At 42.4% G+C, this 26794-nt stretch overlaps 1 pseudogene; it reads right to left on the bottom strand.

The window, feature by feature from the left end:
* The window catches only part of LOC112445110 (coagulation factor IX-like), a 32408-nt pseudogene extending 6512 nt beyond the window's left edge, over positions 1-25896 (bottom strand).
* Positions 25897-26794: the final 898 nt, after the last annotated feature.

Here is a 26794-nt window from a genome sequence, read left to right as displayed (position 1 = left end):
AAATAGACTTCATCAAACCATCCTAAAGAAGAATTCTCTAAATGTTCTGTCCAAAATAGTTTTGTGGGGCCAGATGAGATTACATATGTCATGTTTTCATTTCTGCTAATTGGAACTGTATAATCTGAGCTAAGAAAAATAGAGGATTATCTTTTCAAGTGAAGATATATATATAGTCTTAGGAAGTTCATGTTATATCTTATCTTCCTCCCAATATCCACCCCCACCCACCCACCCACCAGGAGAAAGAGAAAGTTCCGGTGTATACAGATGGTAACTACTTGTTGTCTGCCATGGGGGTGTGTTCTAATCAAATGGAAAGAATTGGGTCTGGGTAGGTACAAACCACTCCAGTATTCTTGCCTGGAGAATCCATCCCATGGACAGAGGAACCTGGCGGGTTACAGTCCACGGGGTCACAAGAGTTGGACACAACTGAGCAACTAAATAACAACAATATAAAGGATTAAAGAAAGCTTAACCACTTGTGAAGAAAGCTGAGAATTAATGCTTTTGAACTGTGGTGTTGGAGAAGACTCTTGAGAGTCCCTTGGACTGCAAGGAGATCCAACCAGTCCATCCTAAAGGAGATCAGTCCTGGATGTTCTTTGGAAGGACTGATGCAAAAGCTGAAACTCCAATACTTTGGCCACCTCATGTGAAGAGTTGACTCATTGGAAAAGACTCTGATGCTGTGAGGGATTGGGGGCAGGAGGAGAAAGGGACGACAGAGGATGAGATGGCTGGATGGCATCACCAACTCAATGGACATGAGTTTGAGTGAACTCTGGGAGTTGGTGATGGACAGGGAGGCCTGGCGTGCTGCAATTCATGGGGTCGCAAAGAGTTGGACACGACTGAGCGACTGAACTGAACTGAACTGAACCATTTGGTTTCCATTTGTATTCTGGTGTCCTCAATCTCACAGAATGATCTTCAAATGATTAAACGTACAATGAAAAGTGAAAGTGTGAGTTTCTCGGTTGTGTCCGACTCTTTGCGACCCCATGGACTGTAGCCTGTTGGGCTCCTCTGTCCATGGGATTCTCCACACAAGAATACTGGAGTGGGTAGCCATTCCCTTCTCCAGGGAATCTTGCCCACCCAGAGATCGAACACAGGTCTCCTGCATTGCAGGCACATTCTTTACCATCTGAGCCATGTAGCTCAGCTTAAACATACAATGCTGCTGCTGCTGCTAAGTTGCTTCAGTCGTGTCCGACTCTGTGTAACCCCACAGACGGCAGCCCACCAGGCTCCCCCATCCCTGGGATTCTCCAGGCAAGAACACTGGAGTGGGTTGCCATTTCCTTCTCCAATGCATGAAAGTGAAAAGTGAAAGTGAAGTCGCTCAGTCGTGTCCGACTCCTAGCGACCCCATGGACTGCAGCCCACCAGGTTCCTCCGTCCATGGGATTTTCCAGGCAAGAGTACTGGAGTGGGGTGCCATTGCCTTCTCCGATACTGATGGCTAATACGGAACCTGAGGCCCATGATAAACCGAAAGAGAAAGACCAGGCACATCCCATCCAGGACAGACAGATCGTAACTCAAAGCAGAAGAGGAGGGTGGAGCTCTTGGGGGCAGGTTCACGCATGCTCAGAATTATTGGCTGGCAGGGTCAAGTGAATAGGACCAAAAGCAAGTGAGATGTTTAGAAAGCTGAAACTCAGTGCTGCTTTCTCCAATTTCTGACTTTTAAGCTGTTGATGAAGGTAGTCTTGTAATATAGGTGTTGCGATTTCCCTGTTTTCTCTAATGTTCACATATTTCATAGCTTCCCTTTGTAGCTCTATGAAATTCGAGTTCTGTTTTAGTCGCTCACCCTACCAAGGATATACCGACTCTAGGAAATAGCCTTTCTGTTCCCATATACTGCAGTCAACCCTCTAGCTTCCTCTCTCGGCTCCTGAGTGGCTCTGCAGAGTACCCGAGTTCTCCAGGGACCCTGAACCCAGAGCTGGGCATCTGGAAGGAAAATGCAGGTAACTGGTCTCACCCCTCTGCTTCTCTCTCAGACCCTCTGTCACTGTGATGCGGGATTAGAGGTCAGAGATCGGTCAAGTCTGCCTGCGCCTTTGACCTTGGGGGTCGGAGGTCAGAGCAGCCGGAAATGCAGGGGGTTCTGGGAAGCGCCTGTGGCCAACCCGCTGCATCTGCAGCGGCTTTGCCTCCAGTGGGCAAGTTGAACCGAAAGCCCTATAATAAGGTAAACATGCACGCAGCCGCTGACAGCCGCGCAAAAGGTGAGCTCGCTTCTTAGGGTCTCAGAGCGGGGGCGGGGGGGGGGGCGGTGGCCACGGTCTCTAGCCTGCCCTGTCTCATCTCCCATCAGATGGACCCGGTCCCTCGACGGTCTGGGATGGCCTTGTCCCGCTGCTGCGGTTCTTGGGACAGAGCAGTGCCTCAAGTCAACAATTCGACGAGCATCTGCTCCACCAGATGTGCTCCCCAAGCTGCCCGGCTCCCGTGACTGACCCAAGTGGCCGGAACGGCCTTTCTTCACCGGGAACAGGGTCCACCTGCCTGCCTGGAACTTGCATCCATAAATCCTCCAAGAAAAAGTCGTCACCCCCTTGCTCTTGTGGCCCTTCAGCTCTCGCCAGCCAACAGCTCACCTAACCCTTTTCTTGAACAGGTTAGACGTTTCCAGTTCGTTCAAATTATTCGTTCAGATCAGATCAGATCAGTCGCTCAGTCGTGTCCGACTCTTTGCGACCCCATGAATCGCAGCAGGCCAGGCTTCCCTGTCCATCACCAACTCCCGGAGTTCACTCAGACTCATGTCCATTGAGTCAGTGATGCCATCCAGCCATCTCATCCTCTGTCGTCCCCTTCTCCTCCTGCCCCCAATCCCTCCCAGTATCAGAGTCTTTTCCAATGAGTCAACTCTTTGCATGAGGTGGCCAAAGTACTGGAGTTTCAGCTTTAGCATCAGTCCTTCCAAAGAAATCCCAGGGCTGATCTCCTTCAGAATGGGCCGGTTGGATCTCCCCGCAGTCCAAGGGACTCTCAAGAGTCTTCTCCAACACCATAGTTCAAAAGCATCAATTGTTTGGTGCTCAGCCTTCTTCACAGTCCAACTCTCACATCCATACATGACCACAGGAAAAACCATAGCCTTGACTAGACGAACCTTTGCTGATAGGAAACTGAACTCCATCTGGGCCTCTTTGCCAGACTACTTCACCCACGTGGTCGTGTGATTCCCCATCCCCTTTTACTGACACAGCAGCATTTTGAATCTTTTCTAGGTGGTGTTGCAACTACAGCTGTTGCTTACTTTCTCTTGATGCTTGGCCTTCAGCAGGGGTGTTGCAGTCAGGTCTGCAATCAAATCAGGTATTTCCACCTTGTAGATTAACTGTGAAATGGTGGTAGTTGGCTCATCCATAAATGGGGAGACATTCTGGTTTGTTTTTTTTTTTTTTACTGTTTTGTCTGTGTCTAAAAGTGAATTTAAACTTTTTTTTTTTTTTAATTTCCATTTGGCTGTGCTGGGTCTTAGTTGCAGAATGCAGAATCTTTAGTTAAGTCATGTGGAATTTAGTTTCCTGACCAAGGATTGAACCTGGGCCCCCTGCATTGGGACTGTGAGTTCTTAATCACTGGACCACCAGGGATGTCCCTAAAAGTGACTTGTATATTCAGTTTATCTCCTGCTTTTGAAACCCAGTCACCATTTGTGAGAAATTGGGTGCAGTGGATGTGGAGAGAGAGCTTCTCTGGTGAGGAAGGAATCAGTGTGAAAGTGTGACAGGGTCTTTCTGGAGTATCCTAGAGAGTAGGATGGCTCTTCACATTTGGAAAAGACAAGACTGAAACCTGGTGCTTGGTACCTCTGCAGTCAGTAATCTTACTTCATAAGGATGAAATAGCGAGTAAATGTGTGTGGGGATGAGTGATCTTGAACACTCCAGATGACCTTACCTAGGCTGATAGGAAGGAGACAACAGGTGCCCTCACTATTAAGTGTGCAGCAAGGAAGACATGAAAAGATTTGTAATGATGGGTCTCAAATCTAGCCCTTGGTTACCTCAAAAACATGGACAGGTGATTCTCATGTGTGTTGTCTGCAGATCACACCTGGAGAAAGCTGGGACTAGGTACCATGAGTCCACTGTTTGGTGTTTTGGACCCTAGCTGCTGGGCTTCCCTGGTGGCTCAGATGGTAAAGAATCTGCTTGAAATGCAGGAGACCTGGGTTTGATCCCTGGGTCAGGAAGATCCCCTGGAGAAGGGAATGGCTACCCACTCCAGTATTCTTGCCTGGGAAATCCCATGGACAGAGGAGCCTGGTGAGCTAATGTCCACGGGGTTGCAAAGAGTCAGACACAACTGAGCCACTAACACACACACACCCTAGCTGCTATAACAAGTTTGTTTCCTTTGGACCAGTGAGTTTCCAATTGTACAGTGTGTCAGAATAACCTGAAGGGCTTGTTTGTGCTCAGATTGCTGGGCCCTACCCCCAGAGTTGCTGATTCCTGTAGGTCTGGGGCACAGCATGAAAATGTACAGTCCCAACAAGTTCCAAGGTGAATCTGATGCTACCACACCTTGAGAACTACAGCCTTGGACCAAGCCCCTACCTCTTATGCCCTGCCTGGGTCCAGTACCCCAGTTCTTGCTTTAATCCTTCCTGAGTTCTTTTAAAAATGCCTTCGAAATACTCCAGTTTCTCTGGACCTAGAGACTTTCTGACTCTGTCCAGTTCTCCCAGGGGCTGAAGCTGAAGTAGTACCCAGAGCCCCAGTACTGGTGACCTCGCTTCCAGACATCCTCGTTGCTTGTTAGAAATCCTGTTATGCCATGTCCTTGATGCCAAACTCTCCTTGGCCTTGTGTGGTAGCTGTCCCTGGATTTCTCTCTGAGCAGCTCCTCACCTATGGGAATTTCCTCATCCTACTTTGTGCTGAAACCTGCCTAAACACTTCCCTCATCCCAATAGGTCTGACTGATGTCTAGTCTCAGCCTCCCACCTGGCCCGTCCCTTTTGCACTGGGCTCCAGTTTTGACACACCATCAACACTGAGTACCTGCCAAGGGAATTGACCTCTTTCAGCATCTTCTCCACCAACCACACGACTGAACTCATCGAATGATTGGTTGCTTTGAGTGACGTTATCCCAAATTATTTCAGCCTCAGAAGAATTTTCATAGTTCGTATTGGAAAAAATAGTCTCAGCACGGGTGAGCTTCTTAGAAATATGTGAGACAGAGACTCGTCCACAGGGAAATGGCACTAGACAAATGGAAAAAAAAATTAGTACTCTAGTATTTCTCATTGGCTAGCAGACAAAAGTCTGGCCCATCCTTGTCATGTCTGAGAAGCAAGCCCATTGATAGTTTTTAAAAAATTGAATCAATGAATATAGTCTCAAACTAAGAGGTTAATTGCATTATTTCCATGGAAAAGTTTTCAAACGCTTCATGAAAAGGCCATTTGGCTCAGGAATCTGTCATCTTTACAGAAACAGAAGAGGTGTTCCCAAATCAAATTTCCTAAGACTTTATCTTCCCTGGTGGCTCAGACAGAAAAGTGTCTGCCTACAATGCGGGAGACCCGGGTTCAATCCCTGAGTTGGGAAGATGTCCTGGAGAAGGAAATGGCAACCCACTCCAGTATTCTTGCCTGGAAAATCCCATGGATGGAAGAGCCTGGTAGGCTACAGTCCATGGGGTCACAAAGAATCAGACACGACTGAGAGACTTCACTTTCACTTATATGAAGTCCAATGACTTCCTGTTTCTTTATGAAAAAGTTTTGTTTCCAGGTACTGTCCTTGAATGGAAGTCTGGGGATTGGTGCCATATAACCTTGATTTTAGAATTTGGTAAATGGGATGTCTACTCCTTATTGTTAACAAGATTTCATTTTTGAGGCCACACTGCATGGCTTTTGGGATTTTAGTTTCCTAACCAGGGATCAAACCCAGGCCTCTGGCAGTGAGAATGCAGAGTCCTGCGCACTGGACTGCCGGGAATTTCCAGGACTTCTTTTGTAGACCAAAATGCCTTCAAAAAATCCATTGGGGAGAGGTCATTGTGATTTAATTACCTGGCTGTTGAGTATTAACTAAATAAATTATTAATATGATTATAACCACCACATCTACCTGGGCACTGGCTACCTTTTACCTTGGGTTGGTTTATTTCCTAAAGAAAAGAAGTCATCTACTGATACACTGGGGACAAGCAGAATGGAAATTTGTAGTCAAGCAAAATCACTTCACATTTCATTTCTCACTTTCCTTTTATCCACATTCCTTATAACAGACATTTCTATAGCAACCAGCTGTGGCAAAGTATCATGAAGACAGCATGTGGTTGGGAAAACAGGAAATTAGTTCAAAATACTTATGTATAAATATAAATCATCAACATTGGCTCAAGAAAAGGGACCATTACTATTGAAAGGCAGAAAAGTTTATTTTAGGTTTGGCTTATTTATTCTGCTAAAACTAAGGCTATATTCAGAATAACACTTAATAGTTGGAGGTGGTTCTCTGTTTTTTCTCTTTCTTATAACAGAAAAGGACTTAAAACGATTTAGCTACTATGCTGTCTGTCTACACTGGAAGTTAGGTTTCAAAGGTAAAAACAGATACACACATACTTCTCCCTAGGTAGGCTAGTTTGAAGCTGTGTATGTCAAGAACAGGTAGAAGGATGGGAGACAGGCAGGTCTTTGAAGCAGTAGACTCTTTATTTTAGTGCAGTCTATATACTCTTGTCTTCTGGTTCTTTCTTTAATCTCCTCTGCCAGGTTCATTGCTAAGATAGGTATCAAACCCAGTTACAGAGGAATGGTGTGTGATTTAATGTATCAATTTAATAAGCTATCAGGCTTTGGAAATGCAAAAGAAATTATATCTAGTTTGCTTCAAAAAAGCCCTTCATTTATCAAATATAATTGATCCTGTGGAGCCTACATCAAAAAAAAAAAAAAAAAAAATCCAAGTTTCTGCTGCCCTCATTTCCAGAGAAGAGCAGTGTGAAGAGTGGACATGATCTCCACACACCAGTCAGCTGTCAATATGGTGGCATGGTTGACATAACTGGGAAACATTGCTTTGTCCACTGCTGTATAGATTGACTGTGCTGATCAGCTTGACACAACTCAGAACAGATAGTTGTCAGAACTATTCTGATGCCAAGCGTGTAAACTCAGGCTGAGAATGAAGGATAGAAAATAACTTTCTCAGTGTAAACCAGCCATGCTAGGACAGATCATGCTTAAAATTCACCAGCCTTGTACTAGAAGCCTATCAGTCAAGCACATATGTATCTTCTATTTTTTTATTACAGGATTACTACATTAATTTGACTTCATGAATTATAGATATACATGCAGAAATCACACAAATCAATTGCTTCATGATATAAAGGTCAAAGAAGAAAATTGGGTGCAGAAAAGAAGATGGAAGACAATTACAGAATTTCTATTAAAAATGATGGTGCAATTTGAAAAATTAATTTGCCCATGCTACTAGTCTTTTCTGTGATTTCAAAAGGAAGTAAAAACAAGGAACGAAATTATGTAGGGTGCTAAAAGTTCAAATATGGATTTGGAAAACATATCTGCTGAACTAAAAAAACAACTTAGATTTTGACCTGCTGGTTCGCAGGACTTTTGGTCTTCTGCAAGTCGGTATCCGTCAGTACAGGAACAAACCACCTTGTTATCTGTGTCCCTTTTACAAAACTGCTTGCATCTGCCATTCTTAATGCTGCATGTTGCATCTGAAAGAAAGCAAAATCCACAGCAATAACATCAAGTAACATACAATTCTAAAAAGTACATGAAACCACTAACTCTGGTACAGATCAAATATAAGCTGGGAGCATTCGTGGAGAGAAGTTTGTGAGCCTTGAGCTAAGAGTGGGGGGGGGGGAGGATAAAATTCTTAGTATGGCATAAAAATGGTGGCAGCAATATATGTGATTTGGTATAAAACTGAAGGTGTAGATATGCTATTTTCACAAAATCATAGACTGCAGTGAAAAAAAGCTGCTTATTAGAGTATAACAGATCCCAGAAAGTACCCAGAACTTTGGTATGAGTTTTCACAAGGTGACTTCACTTGTTTAAACAGTAAACAGATCAGTACAGAGGACCTTATCAACAGCCCAGAAGCTCTCCTAATTCCCCCTTCTGGTCACTACTTCCTCCTTCCCAAAGTTACCATACTCTGACTTCTAACAAGGAATTAGTTTCACCTGTTCATGAACTTTAAGGAGATGCTCCCATTATGTACTCTTCTGTGTTCCTCAGTTAACATTTTGTTTGTGAGCTTCATCCATGTTGTTTTGTATAGTCATAGTTCATCTACATGCTGTGTAATACATTCCATTGTATGAATATTACTACCTCTGTTCACCATTTTACTGTGGATGAATATTTGAGTTTCCAGTTTTTGGCTCTTATGTTTAATGCTGTAATGAACATTCTTATACATATCTTTTGGTAACATATGTGTGCATATTTACTGGATCTGTACTCATGAGTGCAATGATTGGACCATATGTTCAGGCTTAGTAGATATTGCCAAATAGTTTTCTAAGATAATTATACAAATTTAGATTCTCACCATCAGCATATGAGAGTTCTAGTTGCTGGATATATGCATTGTTGATACCTTCTCCCACCCTGTGACTTACCTTTTCACCCTAAATAGTATATTTTGCTGAATACAAGTGCCTACTGTTAATATAGGAGAAGGAAATGACAACCCACTCCAGTATTCTTGCCTGGAGAATCCTCTGGACAGAGGAGCCTGGTGGGCTGCTGTCCATAGGGTTGCACAGAGTCGGACACGACTGAGGCGACTTAGTATGCATGCATGCATTGGAGAAGGAAATGGCAACCCACTCCAGTATTCTTGCTTGGAGAATCCCAGGGACAGAGGAGCCTGGTGGGCTGCCATCTATGGGGTCGCACAGGGTCAGACACGACTGAAGTGACTTAGCATGCATGCATGCACTGTTAATATAATCCAGTTTTTCAAAGCAAACTTGAAGCTGGCCCTGGTGGGTATGTATCAACACAGGAGAATGAAATAAGGTCCTTTAAGGGAGCTAAATGCCAAAAACACTATGTGTTGGCAATGATAAGCAGTCTAGTGGCCCATATTTTCTTTATTCTCCTATACAATCTCCTTATTCATATAATATATCTTTCTTTGTCTCTTGTAATGCTTTTGGTCAGAATTCTATTTTATCTGAGAGTAAGATGGCTTTGCCAGTTTCTTTGTGTTAGCATTTACCTGGCAAATCTTTTTATATCCCTTTATTTTATCCTCCTGGTATAGTTTTATTTTAGGTATCTCTTTGATCAGCAGCATATAATTAGATTTTTAACTCCAGACTGAAAATTGTCATTAACTCCAATTCACATTAATTGTGATTCCTGATATATTTGGCTTGTTCCTGCCATCTTATTCTGTATTTTCAAATTCCTGTGCTTTCCCTTTGTTTCTCCAGTGCCATCTCAATAACAGGAAGTACCAGGGTTCAGGGCTTGCTAGCTGAGACCTGCTGAGTTAAGAGAAATAGGCTCTGTCTCAGGACCGATTTCTGTCTGTAGAGCAGTGCAGGAATACAGTGAATGGAAGGCACCTTCCCGTTACCTACAGGCCTAACAGCAGTAGAGCATTCAAGAGAAGTGCTTGTTTGTCAGTGCAGTTAGAATATGTGTGGCTGTGTTAGCCACCTGTTATGGGCCACCTTAGTCACCCCCAGCTTCACCCGCGTCTGTCCCAGCCCCGTTGGTGATTTGCTCTGCGTGGACTTCCCTTGGCTTCATCTAGGTACTGCCTTGAGTGGCTGGCTCAGATCTGTATCGTGGGCCTCTGGTCTCTTTGCTTGATGCTCCCAGGTTGATGCTGAGGCCCGGGATCCCACGTGGCCTCTCAGGGCCCCAGTGCATACAACGTGATGATGCCGGGAGTTAATGCCGCACAGGCTGAAGTGTTGACCATCGAGAGATGTATACTGGTGGACAGATTCTTTTACTTCTTCTCCTCTCTGAGACTGACTCTCCTGAGGCCAGCTCACATGGCTTCTTGGAAAACAGTCCCCAGAGACCAAGCAGTTAGTTGCAGGTGAGGAGAGATGACTCCTACTCTTGGCTCTCCTTTCCTCATTTCTCACTCCCCCATCCCTTACTCTTGCCCACCTAGAATCACACCTTAACAGCATAAGCTTGTGTCATACTCTTTTTTTTTCCCTTTAGATTTCAGGCTAACAGAACGACTGTATGGTCTGTGAGTATATTACGGATTTGTGAGTGACAGATCTAAATTTGTGAATTCCATTTTATGTAGGTAGCATAGGCTAGAGTAATGATTAGTTCATGTTCCTTACTGATCTTCAGGAAATGAGGGAAGGCAAATCAACTGTTACCAGGTAGACAAAGGAACCAGCCTAAGCTTTACCCTTTGCTGCCAATAATCCCACTAAGTGCAGAAGCCAAAAAGATGGCACTTGGTCTTTTTATTTATTTATTAAAGACCTTTCTCCTCACTAACGGTAGTTACATCGCTGGCTCTTCTCATGTTACTAGCAATCATTTTGTTGCTACAAAGCAATACTAGAGTGTGCAGCCAAATCAAATACCCCTGTAGGGAATGTTCAGTCAATATGAGAATGTTCGAAGTTCACAGAGGTGGGTGGCAGGTGCTGACCAGTCTGGACCTGGCCATGCACAACAGGAATGGGTAAAGTTGAGGTGCTTTTCCCTGATTCTGCATCCTTGGCTAAGTAACTAGACCACTCCATCCTTTTCCCCATTTGTCACTGCTCTTTGTGGCCTAGTATGTTGCTGCTGCTGCTGTCCTGTGGCTTGTTTGTGCACACAGTGGGAAATATTGCTGTCCGACCAGCAGTCTTTTGACCTCAAGTAAAGATCTTGAGTCTGAAAAGAAAATAACAGCACAAGGAGTTCCAGTGGAGACGTCTGTAGTCCTGCCACCATGGGGACAGTCACTGTGGGACTCAGTCATCAATTGTTTCTGGAGCACTTGGACATTTAGGCCCCATGTTGGGTGTAGATTCTCCCTGGTTCTTTGGTTGGGTTGGTTTAGTCACTCAGTCGTGTCTGACTCTTGCGACCCCATGGACTGGAGCCTGCCAGGCTCTCTGTCCATGGGATTTCCCAGGCAAGAAAGTGGAGTGGGTTGCCATTTCCCTCTCCAGGGCATCTTCCCAACCCAGGATTGAATCCAGGTCTCCTGCATTGCAGGGCAGATTACCATTTGAGCCACCAGGGAAGCCCCTAGAATATCTGTGGATGGACATCTCACAGTGTCTGTTCTTCTCCCTCTATGTTAGCACAAACACCTCTAACTCCCTTCCTGCCTATAAGTTAGTGTGTTCTGCTTCATTTTACTCTGCCTTCATCTGCCATGATATATCACAGACGGGAGAACCAAAACTGGAATGAACGATATTCTCTTTAACAAGTTTATCAACTAAACTCAAGGTATTTTCTTTTTTTTTCTACTCCATAGAAATACACAGTATATTAGTAGTGTCTGTGATTTACCAAAATGAAAAAAAAAAAGTGTTTCTGTGCTTGTTTTTCTTTCCATCTCTCTTACTGTGGGGAAATGCCTCTTGTACTCTTTAGAAGGGACAGAATGGCCGACACTCTTACGGACTTCAATTTATCTGAAAAGGACTCAGATGGGATGTGTATCTGGGGACACTCAAGTGATCTTTATTCCCAGCCAGAGGGACACAGTAGCCAGTTAATTGTTCTAACTAGAAAGCATTCCCTGAATGTTTGCACCTCTCTTCCCTGAGAGAGGAGTCCAATGAACAAGAGAAGAGGAAAAAGAATAAGGTCTTAACAATGGAAATTTCCTTCCTTTCAGACACTGGGTGAGGCCAGGGACTTGGGGCACAGATACTCCATGAACTGTGCTTTTTTTCTAGTGGCTTCTAGTTCAGTTTGAAGCAACAGCTTAAATGGGAGTTTGTATATGCTTTTGCTTTCCTCTAGTGCCTGAGGTAGAGTTTTTTGAGAGAATTCCCACTTTGTTTCTAAACTAAGCAAGCTGGGAGGATTTTACTAAACCTTGGGTCAGCTGGGTTCAAGATACCCTAGAGGCTAGGGTTGTTGGTGGCTGCAGTGTCTCCACAGAGCCATGACCCAAACCAAATGTGGTGAGCCTGAGGGCCTGAAAAGGTGCCCATTGTAGACTTAGCACTTATTGCGTGTATGGACCATAGCTTCATGCACATAGCAAACCTATCATAGCAGTTTGCTGCTTTTATAACTACATTCCTCTGGGCTCTCTGCGTCTTTTAAAGTGTCTTTATGTTAAAACTAAAGACATTTTTTTGTTCAATTGCTAAGTCATGTCTGACTTTTTGCAACCTCATGGACAGCAGCATGCCAGGCTTCCCTGTCCTTCACTAATGTCCTGGAATTTGCTCACATGTTCGTCGAGTTGGTGATGCCATCCAACCATCTCATCCTCTGTCACCCCCTTTTACTTCTGCCCTCAATCTTTCCCAGCATCAGGATCTTTTCCAGTGAGTTGGCTCTTTGCATCAGTGGTCAAAAGTATTGGCGTTTCAACATCAGATCCTTCCAATGAATATCAGGATTTGATTTCCTTAAGGATTGACTGGTTTGATCTCCTTTGCTGTCCAAGGAACTCTCAAGAATCTTCTCCAGCATCACAGTTTGAAAGCATCAGTTCTTTGATGCTCAGCCTTCTTTATGGTCCAACTCTTCACATTTAGGAGTATTTAACATTAAACATTATTTTCAATTTTACTTTGCCACGACATGCCCTTCATTCTTAATGGAACCCAATTGAGTCTTTCATTCCATCAGCTTCTAATAATTATATTATTTAAGGTGATATTCAATCAGTTTCCATAAGCTTCCAAGTAGCAGGATCAGATTTATCTAGGTCCATCTGAGTTTGAAATTGTAACCTTTCAGATGCTAGTAGCACTTCGGAGATGTTGAACCAATGAACATGCCCATAGGAAAGGGAACCCAGGCATCGGAGTGTCCCCACACTGTAAAGTCTGAGGGAGTGGGAGTCCAAGCTCAGGGTACCAGTTCACCCACCTGCATCTCCTTTTTTTCTTTCTTTTTAAATGTTTTTGCCCTGCTGCCTTTTCTTTTCCCTGTCTTCTATTCCTTTTAATCTTTTGGAACTCAAAGGAAGATGATCAATGGATTTCTCTTTAGCAATGAAAGGATTTCTGCACAGTATTAGAGACAACTTTCCCCCTTCTCTATAGGACAAGTGCAGCTGCTGCATTTCATTTTGTTTTAATGCCCTTTTCATCTGTGTCAGGTGGATTGCCATAATGCCTAAATAGAGTCCTGCTAATTTTCTACTCTTTCCCTTAGTCATGTAGTCTGTAGTGTTGAATTCTTTCCCTAGGACTGCACCTCTATTCTTCTGGAGTTTCAGAAGTAGAAAGAGAATCTGTCATTAGCACTGTATGCTTTTCACAATCACAGTACCAGTAATCCTGCATCCAGAGGTAATAAACAAATAGGGTAAAGGACTTTGGGGTTTACTGTTCAACTGCCAAAATCTCAGAAAAAAGGAAGCCTAGGCTATGCAAAGAAAAGATGCACAATGACCCTAGATTTTCTATATAACTCCAGTATATCAATTTAGTCAAATTCAGGAATGAGTTCTGAATTTTGTCAATAAATTTCACATGTGAAGTGGTTCTTATGGGTGGAGAAGAACCTATTATAAAGGAGACTTGGCCTTCCCTACCCCAATTCTGTACTTAGTTGACTTCTACTGCTTTGTTGATATTTTAGTTATGAGTTCAAATGGTTTTATTGCTCAGTTTTCTTTGCATTTTGTGGATTGCAGTTAGAAGCATGGGTTTTGGTCAGATAAATTGGAGTTCAGGTCCTGGCTGAACCGTTTACTGCTTCTGTGATTTTGAAATGTTTGAGCTGCACTTCCTCATCTGTGTAGAATGGGGAGAATAATGGTTGTATTGAGGATGAATAAGATAGTGGAACACCATTACCAGTTCTGTGCATGCATGCGTGCTAAGTCACTTCAGTTGTGACCAACTTTTTTGCCACCCTATGGACTGTGGCCCACCAGGCTCCTCTGCCCATGTGGATTCTCCAGGTAAGAATACTGGATTGGACTGCCATTTCCTTCTCCAGGGGATCTTCCCAACCACAGGACTAAACCTGGGTTTCTTATGTCTCCTACATTGGCAGGCATGTTGTTTACTACTAGTGCCACCTGGGAACCTACCACTTCCTACTAGTTACCAAATACTACTGTTGCTCTTCATATGGTTTCTTGAACTCATCCTGGAAACTATGACCACAGATAAAATGAATTGATCATCTTTACAAGCTTTATAAGTATGTTTTATACAATGGAAATATTATTCAACCTTCAAAATAAGGAAATTCTGTCATATGCAACAATGTGGATGAGCCTGGAGGACATTATGGTAAATGAAACAAGGCAGTCACAGAAGGACAAATACCACATGATTCCACTTATATGATGTATCTAAAAATAGTCCAACACATAGAAGCAGAGAATACAATGGGTGCTTGCTAGGAGCTGGGGGGTGGAGCAAGTGAGGAGTTGCTGTTCTCCAGGTTTCAGTTATGCAAGAGGAATAAAGTCTAGACATCTGCTATACAGAGTTAGCAATATGGTATCATAAACTTCAAAATTTGTTGAGTGTAAAATCTCATGTAAAGGGTTCTTTACCATAATTTAAGAGAAAATTATGGTACATACATATTGCATTTTCCAGTTGCATCTGGTTTCAAAGGGAAATTTGGAACCACCAGTAATCCAAAGATAGTTACTTACCTAATTCACAGTTCGTTCCTTCAAATCCAGCTTGACACCAACATCATAGGAATTAATGTCATCCTTGCACATGCCGCCATTTAAACATGGATTGGATTCACACTGATCTCCATCTTCGAGGTAGATTAAGAAGATGAATTAGCAGATGCATTGGTTAGAATACCCAATCCTTCCTTCACAGACTCATAGAGAGGGGAGCCTAATTTTAGGGTCAGAGCAGGACTTCTGACCTGGAGATCAACTGCTTATGGGATGCTCCTGTTTTCCTAAGTTTCTAAAAATTCTAATAAAGGTTTTTAGGCTAACATTGTTCTAGGAAATGGCCCTAAGGAAGGCATGTGGATTGTTTATGAAACTGAAGGGAGGAAGATGAGGGAGAAGAAAGTCTGAGTGTAGAGATATACTCAGCAGAAGGTAAGAGGAATTTTCAGTCCTTCTTTATAGAATGATGATGGAGTTACTTCTAAATAGAACCATGTTGTTTCAGCAATCATCTACGTGTTGTACCCAGCTTGTTCTATTGCATGTCTTGTAGAGCAAATTGAGCTAGGTAACAGCAACTCCACTCAGGGAACTGGCAGCCTTGGCATGGCACACATGCATCTACTTCCTCATCTCATCATTTCACTGTTAAGTAGCCAGTGATGGTTCAAACAGCCCAAAAGGTGCTCGACTCCTGAAGGATTTTCTACTGTCTATGATTAGGTCCCAAATGGTTTGGTAAAGAGACAAACAGCTTTCAGTACAAAGAATTAAGAAAGAAAAGCTTCTGAAAATGTGCTATGTTTTTATATAGATTGGCTATGTTTCCTTCCTATCTTTCCTGAAGTTTCTACATTCGTAACATTCTGGAGAACCTTTGAAGACACTGGTCATCAGAAAACAGGAGCAAGGAATAGGTAAGAGGGGAAGGGTCAGGATGAGAAGGGAACCCTTCAGTCGGATTTCTCAGAGCTCTGCCTCAACTCGTAACTCTAAGGCAGCTTCAGGGGAAAGGGGTGAAGAGAACCAGGAGGGAGGCTGGTGTGTCCTCTGAGCAGAGGAAGAGCCCCTGAAGAAAGCCAGGAGCGAGATCAGTAAGGCTTGATGTGTGAGTAACCAAAGAGTAAGAGGTAAAGATGACACAAGAATAAAACAGTGAGTGAAAGGGGGCAATTCAAGAGGAATTTCTAATGGTCAGTCATATTTTAGAGCCAAGATTACTGACTGGAGCCCTGCCTGCTGTAGGACAGCAGTAGTGTGTCTATCATGCTCACTGTCAGGAGCGTGTATCCAGGTCCCACTGGCTGAGGGCTAATAACCTTTTCTCAGAAAGAGTCCCTCTCTGGAAAATCTGCTTGTTGTAAAAATTAGACCTTGTCCCCTCTGCCCCTTGATCCAATGTGCTTTTGCACAGATACTTCAATTTGTTCCAATTCTGTGAAAACAAAATACGTTATCTCTGGTTTATTATTATTGATGTTCAGGACTGGTCTAAAAAAAACGAGCCACATTTGCACTTTATATTGCAGATGAACAGAGCTGAATTATTTAGGATGTTTCACTGAAAAGCTCTGGGCTTGCAGCCAGCTACACAGCAACTCATTTGCTGAGACATATCTTTAAAATGAGTGTCATTTTATCCTGCATTTAGTCCTCCTTTGGGTGCTTGTCTGTGTATACTTTGGGCTGAGGCAAAGCCACAGACAATAGGGGTCAAAGACAGCAAGGGAGAAGACCTTGCCAAGTGAGAGCTTCCTGTTTAAGGCTACTCAGTGGTGGTTTAATGAATGTTGCAATCTGAAGGCCGGCAAGGGCCATAGAGAAAGTGGGGGTTGGGCAGTAAAGAATTTGGCTGCTCTTCTGGGCTCCATGACTCCCCAGCTGCATGACCTTTGGCAAGTCATTTAACTTCTCTAAACCTCAGTTTCTTCTGTAAAATGAAGTTCATAATGCTTTGCTCCCAGGGATGGTGTGAGGATTAAAAGTGATAGCCAGTCTGCTGGGCAGACTCTGGCTAATGTGGTTGGGCAGTTTTTCTCCTTCAGCCAAATTCTTCCCATGGTAAAATGATGGCAGAGGGTAGGGCAGGAATGAGGGACCTGCATCCCCATTGTGTGAGAAGGCCCACACAGGAGAAAACAGCAGAGGCTATTTGGGGTGCTTGGGAATCTCAACTGCAAAGTGAAAAGAAGCATGGAATTGGGTTTTCTTTTTCTTTCTTCTTGTTTTTGTCTTGTTTTTAGTAGACAAAGCAGTACTGACAGTGTAAAAAATTAATAAACAGAAACCTCAGTTAAATAGAATTGAGAGATCAGAAGGGAGAGCTTTCACGCCCAATGATGGCAGAGCCCAACAGGAAGAAGACCGACTCCATCTCTTTCTTGGCAAGGAGTCAGCCAATGACAAGCCAGGGACTCTTTGTTTACTGTACCAGGTGGCACTAGTGGTAAAGAACCCGTTTGCCAATGCAGGACATGCAGGAGACGTGGGTTCGATCCCTGGGTTAGGAAGATCCTCTGGAGGAGGGCATGGCAACCCACTCCAGTATTCTTGCCTGAAGAATCCCACGGACAGAGGAGCCTGTGGGCTACAGTCCATGGAGTCACAAAGAGTAGGACACGACTAAAGTGACTTAACACGCACTTCCTCCCCACTTCCTTTTCCCCTCTTCAAAAGAGTTCTCTGCCCTCTGTCCTCCAGGAACTTGCACATGGCTCCCAGTGGTTGAAGACCCTGAATTATGATTCTCTGCTGATCCTGAATAAACCCATCTTTGCTGTAGTCTTTTTCTTTCAGGTCAACAGCAAAATCATGCCCTTGATGCCCTTCCAGGCATCATACCCTTCCAGGTTTCTTTACCTGAGTTACAGTAAACAACACAGCCTGTGGCCTAGAAGGCAGGGGCCCAGCTTCAAAATATGGTGTTAAAGAGGTACTGATGAAAGGCCACCTGAGGAGGGTATGGGCAATAAAGGGAATAAGAGAGTTTTTTAAATGCAGCCAGGACTATATGCAGAGGAAAAGTAGAAATTGATTTGCTTTTAAAAAAGACAAGATTCAGAGTTTTAAATAGAAATAGAGAATGAAAAGACTTGTTTGGACTAACTGTAGTGGAATACCTCAGTAGAAAATTGGCACGGTAGCATTCATTATTAAGGACAAAGGCAGATAAAGCAAATGTAACAGAGTGGACCTCTTCTTCCCTCATGATTTAAAAACAAAGTGGAGAGATAATTAGTCACAAGAATATGAATAAGTCCATTAGTGTTCACAGAATGGAATCTGGGAAAATAGAACTGATGGAATTCAGTGAATTGGCTGTCCAGGGTAGTTTCTGTTCATGCACATGGTCTTAGGTAAGTCAAGCTGGGAAACTTAACACTGCCTCAAAATCCTGCTGCTAGATTTTAAATTAGTGTTAAAACTTAGTTGTCATTAAAGTTGTGACGTTTACTCCTTTTTCAGTTCATTCAGCAAGTATTTTCTCAGTGCTTCTGTACCAGATACTGTTTGAGATACTAGGACTGTATAAATAAACACAACAGTTGAATACACCTGCCAACATGAAGCTTTCATTCTAGCAAGGTGGGAAAAAGTAATAGTATAAGTAAGACTATTATATGATACCTCAGATGGTGAAAAGTGCTATGAAAAATAATAGAACAGGATACAGTGTCTAAAGTGATGGGGTTGTGGGGGGAGGCAGGTTGACATATTAATAGACGATCAAGGCAGGCGTCATTGAGAGAGAGATATTTGGGTAAAGACCTGAGAGGAGGTGAGGGAGTGAGCCTACAGGAACCTGGTAGAAGAATCTTCAACATGCAAGGAACAGTCAGTCTAAGACTCTAAAGTAGAAGCAGTTGTAGCACGTGCAAGGAATAGCTGCAGGGCCAGGATGGTTGGTGACCTGAGTGTGAGGGGAGAGCAGGAGGAGTGGAGGTCACAGCGTGGGGCAATCGGGAGGGCCTTGTAGGCCACCAGAAGGAGAAAGGCTTTTAAGCAGTAAACATTTAAGTCAATCAGCATTTTCTGATTCTTTACTGAGGATTGTAAACTCTCATTCAGTCCCAGATACAATTCTCTTTGGTTTCTTCCTTCTGGATTCCTGAGGTGGAACCATGTTCCTTTTGAAGCCCTAGGGAGGAGTAAGGTTTTCTGCCAGCAGATATCTCCATTATCTCGGATAGTTACCATTCAATGTTGAGTAAAAACAATTTAACTTATTTTTCTGAGCCCTTTTGACACAGAGGAAAGCAATACGTAAATCTCGAATGTTTAATATACCCGGGAGAGGATAAAATGAATTGCTTACCAACATATTGCTTCCAAAATTCAGTCTATAAAGAAAAAGAGGACAAATTAATGGTACTATTTACAGTGTTTTTGATTCCTTCTCTATTATAGTATTTATAATATATATACATGTATAGATTTTTAAAATTCTAAAGGGAAATATGGTTTTTTTCCCTATTTTTCAAAAAGGTTTTTCTATTCTTTGTTCTGCATCTGAAGGGTATTATATGGAAATACTCACAGTTTTCTCAGTGTTTTCAAAAACTTCTCGTGCTTCTTCAAAACTACATTTTTCTTCTTTACATTCTCTCTCAAGGTTCCCTCGAACAAACTCTTCCAATTTACCTGAATTGTACCTCTTTGGCCGATGGAGAATTTTGGTGGCATTTTCACGGTCAAGAAAAACTGAAATTTAAAAGAACTGTTTAGCTTTAGAGGAAAGAAAATATCATGAAAATTAAATACATCTCTTAAGAAAGGCTTTGTTTTTTAATCCAAGTAATCCCCAAACCAGTTTATCTTTGGGGCATGGAGCCAAAATCTATGATGTTCTCATGAAACTGTATACATATTGAGATTTAGGAATTAAAATTCAGTTTTACTTTTAGTCAAGAGAGCTCCAGTAATAAAAGGTCAGATTTTCAATCGTATTTGAATTTACTCTGGATGAAAAAGAAAGTTCTCAAGTAAGCAGTTAACTTCACACTTCGTCATCATTTGAAAATAGCTAATTGCAGATCCTTGCAAGGTGATCCATCACCCTGGCCGGGCTGTGTTTACAGGACGCAGTTGCCCAGATGACTCGGCAGCACGTTTCTTTTGGAGGAGCGGAGGCCTAAAGACAATCCCGGTGTCTCACTAAATATTAAAGAGAAACCCCTGCATTCATGTTTTTTATTTTTTCAAACTTCAGACTCACAACCCCTTAAGTTTGCATGTGTTCTAGGAATTCCAGTGACATATGTCATTCTCTCGGATTCAGGATGTGATTTATTTTAGCTTTGACTGCCTAGCCTGTAGGAACACTCCTGAACACTGGAGGATTAAGGTCTCTAACCTAATTCTCCACCCCTTCCCCCACCACCACTCTCCAATCTCAGTCTCTTCTTTCTGTTTCACTCTCTGTCTCTGTGCATGTGTCTTTTTCTAGATAGAGAGATATAGATATAGTATCTATATTTATAATTAATGACAGGAACTCAAGAAGCTGCCTAGAGTTATTCCTTTCCTTAGGAGAACATCTGATAGCATCTCAACAGGACAAGGCGTTTATAACATGAACTTTCCAGGGCATTTTGGGACTGTTTTCTTGTTAGTGCCAAAGAGGGAAAAAAAGAAAGGAGAAGAAACAACTAAAGTCCTTTATTTCCATTGCAGCTGTTTGCTTTATGGAGCCTGCTGATCCCTTGATAGTCTCTCCCTTTTCTCTCACTCCTCAAGTCCCCTTGGGCTTTACTTTCCCCCCGAATTTAGCTTAGACTTTTTCTCTTCAACTCTTCCTTTGTCAACTTTCTCTATTTCCTTCACCTCTTCTTCAGTACTTAACGCCCCACAGTCCCAACTGCTACGTCAGACAGCCAGGTGCCCTGGGAGAAAGCCACAAGCTGCCAATGGGTGCCATGGCATATTGATGCCTCCCAGACTCCACCATGCCCTCCTCTCTGCTCCTTAGTTCTGTGCTTGGCCCTGGGCACTCCTACAGTAGCATCTGTGTCTGTATCCATTTACAGTGCGATCTAGTGGAAAAATAGGGGTTTGGAGGCAGAGCAGACACACCTGGATTTGAATCACATGTCTTACCAGTTATTGGCTATGAGACCTCAGGCAAGTCACATAATCTTTGCAGCTTAACTTTGTCAAGTGTAAACAGTAGTATCATCAGACTGTCTGCCTCCCAGCATTGCTGACAGGATCAGTGAGATCCTGTGCAGGCTGGTGTGTGGTGGTTATCTCTCTTCCTTTCTACTCCTGTGTCTGGTCTGCCTTCTTCCTTTTCTCAATTTCCTTTTTACTTAATGCACTTTTCTGTGGCTCTTTCTCTTCTTTACTCCATCTGTATAATTAAATGACTCCTGTCAAGATCAGCACTGACTTCCTAAAGGATAATTTTGAACTTCTCTATTTGCTGCCTGCTCTGAAACACTCCTAATTGTTGATCTCTCCCTTCTCAGGGTGCTCTTTCCATGAAATCACTCTCTCCTGGTTCTCCTCTTTGCACTGGCTCTTGCTTTTTTTAATTAATTATAATGAGAGGCTAATTATTTTACAATACTGTGGTGGTTTTTGCTATACATTGACATGAATCAGCCACAGGTGCACATGTGTCCCCTCATCCTGAACCCCCCCCCCACATCCCTCCCCACCCCATCAATCTGGGTTGTCCCAGAGCACCAGCTTTGACTGCCCTGCTTCATGCATCCAACTTGCACTGGTCATCTATTTTACATATGGCAATGTACATGTTTCAATGCTATTCTCTCATATCATTCCACCCTTGCCTTTTCCCACATAGTCCAAAAGTCTGTTCTTCACGTTTGTGTCTCCTTTTCTGCCCTGCATACAGGATCGTCATTACAGTCTTTCTAAATCCCATATATATGCATTAATATACAGTATTTGTCTTTCTCTTTCTGACTTTCTTCACTTTGTATAATAGGCTACAGGTTCATTCACCTCATTAGAACTCACTCAAATGCATTCCATTTTATAACTGAGTAATATTACCATTGTGTATATGAACCACAACTTCCTAATCCATTCATCTGCTGATGGATATCTAGGTTGGTTCCATGTTCTAACTATTGTAAATAGTGTTGTAATAAACGTTGTGGTACATGTGCCTCTTTCAATTCTGGTTTCCTTGGGATGTGTGCCCAGCAGCAGGACTGCTGGGTCAGATAGCAGTTCTATTCCCAGTTTTTTATGGAATCTCTACATTGTTCTCCATAATGGCTGTACCAGTTTGCATTCCCACCAACAGTGTAAGAGGGTTCCCTTTTCTCCACATGCTCTCCAGCATTTATTCTTTGTAGACCTTTTGATGATGGCCATTATGACCAGTGTGAGATGATACCTCACTGTAGTTTTGATTTGCATTTCTCTAATAATGAATGATGTTGAGCATCTTTTCATGTTTATTAGCCATCTGTAAATCTTTTTGGAGAAATGTCTGTTTAGTTCTTTTGCCCACTTTTTGATTGGGTTGTTCTGGTATTGAGTTTGATTGGGTTTTCTGGTATTGAGCTGCATGAGCTGCTTGTATATTTTGGAGATTAATTCTTTGTCAGTTGTTTCATTTGCTATTATTTTCTCCCATTCTGAAGACTGTCTTTCCACCTTGCTTATAGTTTCCTTCATTGTACACTGACTCTTGTTATTCACCCACCACTTGAATCTATTCATTCCCCTTCTTCTGCCTGCCCCATGAGGTTCAGTGTTCTCCCAGGCTCCAGCCACCAGTTTCAGCCTTGTTCTTCTTCAATCCATACATCTTTGTCAGGGCCAGGACTGGGTGAGGTGAACAAGGCCCCTAGGACACAGAATTCAAGGAGGCATGCTTGCTCAGGGTATGCAAGTATTTTTATGCCCTTCGTGCCCTTCTTGCCTCACCCTATTCCAGCCCTAAAGTGTTAGTCACTCAGTTGTGTCCGCCTCTTTGTGACCCTATGGACTGTGTAGCCTGTCAGACTCCTCTGTCCATGGGATTCTCCAGGCAAGAATACTGGAGTGGGTTGCCATTCCCTTTTCCAGGAAATCATCCTGACTCAGGGATCGAACCTTGGTCTCCTGCATTACAGGCAGATTCTTTACCGTCTGAGGCCCCATCTGAGTCCTTTCTTGATTCAACACAATTTTCTGTGCACTTACTCCTGCCAGGCACTGTACTAGGTGCCACAAGATTCATGCTCACTCCCTGGATCCTTACACACACACGTTGTTGTAACTGCCGTGTATATGACAGTGAGTTCCAAATATCTACCTCAAGTCAGATAGATCTTTGGAATTCCAGATCATCTTTCCAACTTGAAACTGTACATCACCATGTGGCTGGTAAGACCTGATGTTTCCTTAATATTTCTGTCATGCTGGATGGACAATGTGCTCAGTGTTTGCATCCATTATTTCATTCCCTCCTCACAGCTGTTTCATGAGATAGGTGCTGTCATCTCAGGTTTATAAATCAGAAAAACAGAGGTTCAGAGAGATTAAGTGACTTGCCCCAAGTAACTCATTAAAGTGTCACTGTCAGAATTTAGTCGTGGGCAGTCAGACTGCCCACAGTCCATGCTCTTAGGCACTGGGCCATATCCTAGATGCTCAAGGACGTGTTCTTTCCACTTCCTCTAAACCCTTTCCCTATCCATACCCAGATGGTTAAGTCATGTCATTTCTAGTCAATACTTCCATAGTGTCACTTGAATTCCCTTCCCTCTTCTTGTGCCTTCCCTGGATGATTGCAGTGGCCTCAAGACTGGTCTCCCTGTGTCTGGCCGTCCGTTCCTCACACAGTTCATGAGAATGTTGCCACGCCAAGCAGCCTAAGTCAGCCGTCAGTGGTATTCATGTTTACACTTCTGATAACTCCAAATTGCATTCTTTTGTCCAAACTCCTTAGTTTAGGGCCTTCCTTACCTGATGCCCTGACCCTGCCTCACCTGTCATATTCAATATTGAAAGAATACTGAGTTCCTGAAAGATATCACATTTGTTGTGAATCTAGACCTCTGCACATGAGTGCTCCTCTCTGCATAGAATGCCCTTAATCAGGCATTTTAGTAGAATGAACCTACTCATTTTTTAAGACCCGCCTCAAAATATTGTCCCTCTGTCAGTGTCCCACCATTAATATGTTCCTTTCTCTATGCCCCTTTAGTGCCTGGTATGCATCTTATCACGTATTGAAATCTCTCACCTGGCCTCAGGGTACTTTATATCAGAGAGGGAATCTGATTTATCCCCAAGCCCCTCGTACCTTGTGATGGTACCTGGCACCGTAGTAGCCACTGTGTTATGGACTGAAGCTGTCTTTCATTTTATTTCATTCATTCATTCTGAATGAAAGGCAGCTTGTAAAGTCCATACACTTTACAAAACTGAATTGGTGGCACGAAGTAGTTTTGATTGCAAAATTCTAAATTGATGCAGTAATACCTAAGGGCAGCAGCCATGAAAATGCAACATCTCTGTGAAAATCATTCATAGAACCTGCTTTTAGAAGCCAGTGACAGTTTAACAGCAGAGGAGAGCACTGCACCGACACTGTCCATCCTTAGGGAAAGCCCCCTGGTGCTCTGCTCAGGGACCTAATATCTCTGATTATGAGGACTCCACTGCCTTTCTCCTTACCATTGTCAGAGGGTCATATATTTAACCCTTCAAGCTTATTTATTCTTTTCATTATTTACCAAGTTTCTGAAATCCTAGCCCTTTTTTTTCTCTGAATCTGTCCTTTTTTCCTACATCTGAGATCTTCAAGTGTGCAGCAGCCTTCTTAAAACCTCCATCACCTCACCACTTATGTCGAAGGAAGTTTGGATCCTTTGTCCTCCTAGATCTCACACTGATGAGATGTGTATAAAGACTTAGCTTTATGTTCTACTTTGTGAATGTTACCAGCTAAATTTCTTTATCGCTTGACACTGCCCAGTTTGCTGGTTTAATTTAACCTCTGCATTCATGTGTCATTATTTCTGCATTTCAGTGTGACATCATGTCTGGAGTGGGAACCACAGGGCCAGTCTGCTTTCTGGGGATGCTTCGGGTTGGCACCCCTGATCTTGGCACTGTAGATTTGAGTATAATAGGTTGACAAGTAAGTGTGATAAATGCTTCCTGTGAGAACATGCTGTTTGTCTAAATGGGGTAGTTTCTTCTCTGTGTGCCTGCCTTTGGGGAATACATAAAGTCACTGAAGTTGTGGAAGAAAACCAAGTGATGTAAATTGCATTGACTAAATTTGTACTCTTGATGTCAATTCTTGGATTTGCTTTGATGTCCTAAGAGCTCAAGTGAGCATTGAATTTCCCCCTGTGTCAACTCCGAGATGTTTGGAATCAGACAAAATAATTTCTTTCTAACCCATGGAAAACTTCAGTGATAAATAACAACTTATTACTAGAGAGTTTGTTTGTATTCTAAGACTATCAGTTGAAGGTGTATGATTTTATAGACTTTAAAAATTAGAGGTCTGACTCATTAAACAGTTCTAAAATTTTGAACCATGTTATATGTCTTAAAATCAAACTTTTTGTGTAAGTAAAACCATTGTTTTTGCTCTGTTTCCCATTTTGCTTTCAAAGTAATGAGTAAAGAACCCACAAAATGACAATTAATTTTTCTCCAAATTCTGCTGTTTCCTTGTTAAAGCATTTTCCCCCTTTTAATTTTTTTTTAAACCAAGGAGACAACTATTGTCTAAGGAATTACATTGTCAAATCATAAGCCCAACAGTGTCCATTTAAAAAACATACCATAAATATTGTAAATCTATTTAATTTTTAAAATGAGGAAGACATAGCTACCAGAGAACCAGTACTTACTAACCCATAAGCTAACTACTAGGATCATAAATATTGTGGTCAAATCCTGTAATCATTATATAATGAAGAAGACAGCCCCAGACGTTTCTGTATCTAAAATACAAGCACATTCAATGTAACTTTATAAAGGAAACAAACCTGTACATTCAGCACTGAGTAGATATCCTAAAAGGCAGATGGTGACGAGGCCCGGTGATTCTGCCATGATCATGTTCAGGCACCACATAACCTTTGTTAGTAGATTGTGCAAGTAGCAAGGTTGACCAATTGTTCCAAAGTACAAGCTGAGCTGTATTTACTTCTGGGAAACAGCGTCTATCTCCCTCAGTGGGCTGTTTCCAACGACCTCTTGGATTAAATGAAAAGAGGAGGCAGTGGCCATCGTTAAACTTCACCTCTGATTCCATGGGCTTCTGTCACTGTGGCTGACCTGGGACTGAAGCTTGAACTGACCCATTGTTAGAATAGGGGAAGGTACAATGGCTGCTGTTGCTGTGGCAGCAGAACTCATCTTAGGATCCATTTTGTCCTTGTCAGGGAACACTAATGTCATATAGTTGAAAGCTAAAGAGATTGAAAGAATGAAGTCATTTTGTCACCCACCTTAAAACGTTTCCACTGCTTATATCTGTTGAGTCACCTGGTGGATCTTTTATCTTCCTTCTCATAATGAGGAATTTATAAACTTCACTGTGCTGTGTACGCATATGGTGAAGCAGATGGGCTCTGTCTCAGAACATATGTATATATGTTTGAGTGTATATATGTATGCATGTATACTTATGTATAGAAAATAAATGTATAAATATTATTATATAATAGTTCATATTTATATACCACTTCACATGTAATATAAAAAATTCATAATAGTATGGCAACATTTACCTGCCATTCTTTGTGCTGCTGTTGTGATACATTTTATTTCCAAATGTTATAAACCCTATATTATTATTCTGCTTTAAGCAGTCAACAGTCTTTCAAAGAAATTTTAAAATGAGGAAAAATATATTTAGTCACATGTTTACCATTATGATATTCTTAATTTTTTTGGGTAGACCCAAATTTCAATCTGCTACAATTTTTCATCATTATGAAAAATTTTCATTAATAATTTTGATAATATAGGCTATT

Source organism: Bos taurus, chromosome X (genome assembly GCF_002263795.3).
Source record: "Bos taurus isolate L1 Dominette 01449 registration number 42190680 breed Hereford chromosome X, ARS-UCD2.0, whole genome shotgun sequence".
Classification (NCBI taxonomy): domain Eukaryota; kingdom Metazoa; phylum Chordata; class Mammalia; order Artiodactyla; family Bovidae; genus Bos; species Bos taurus.
This window is presented reverse-complemented; position numbering and strand designations above follow the sequence as displayed.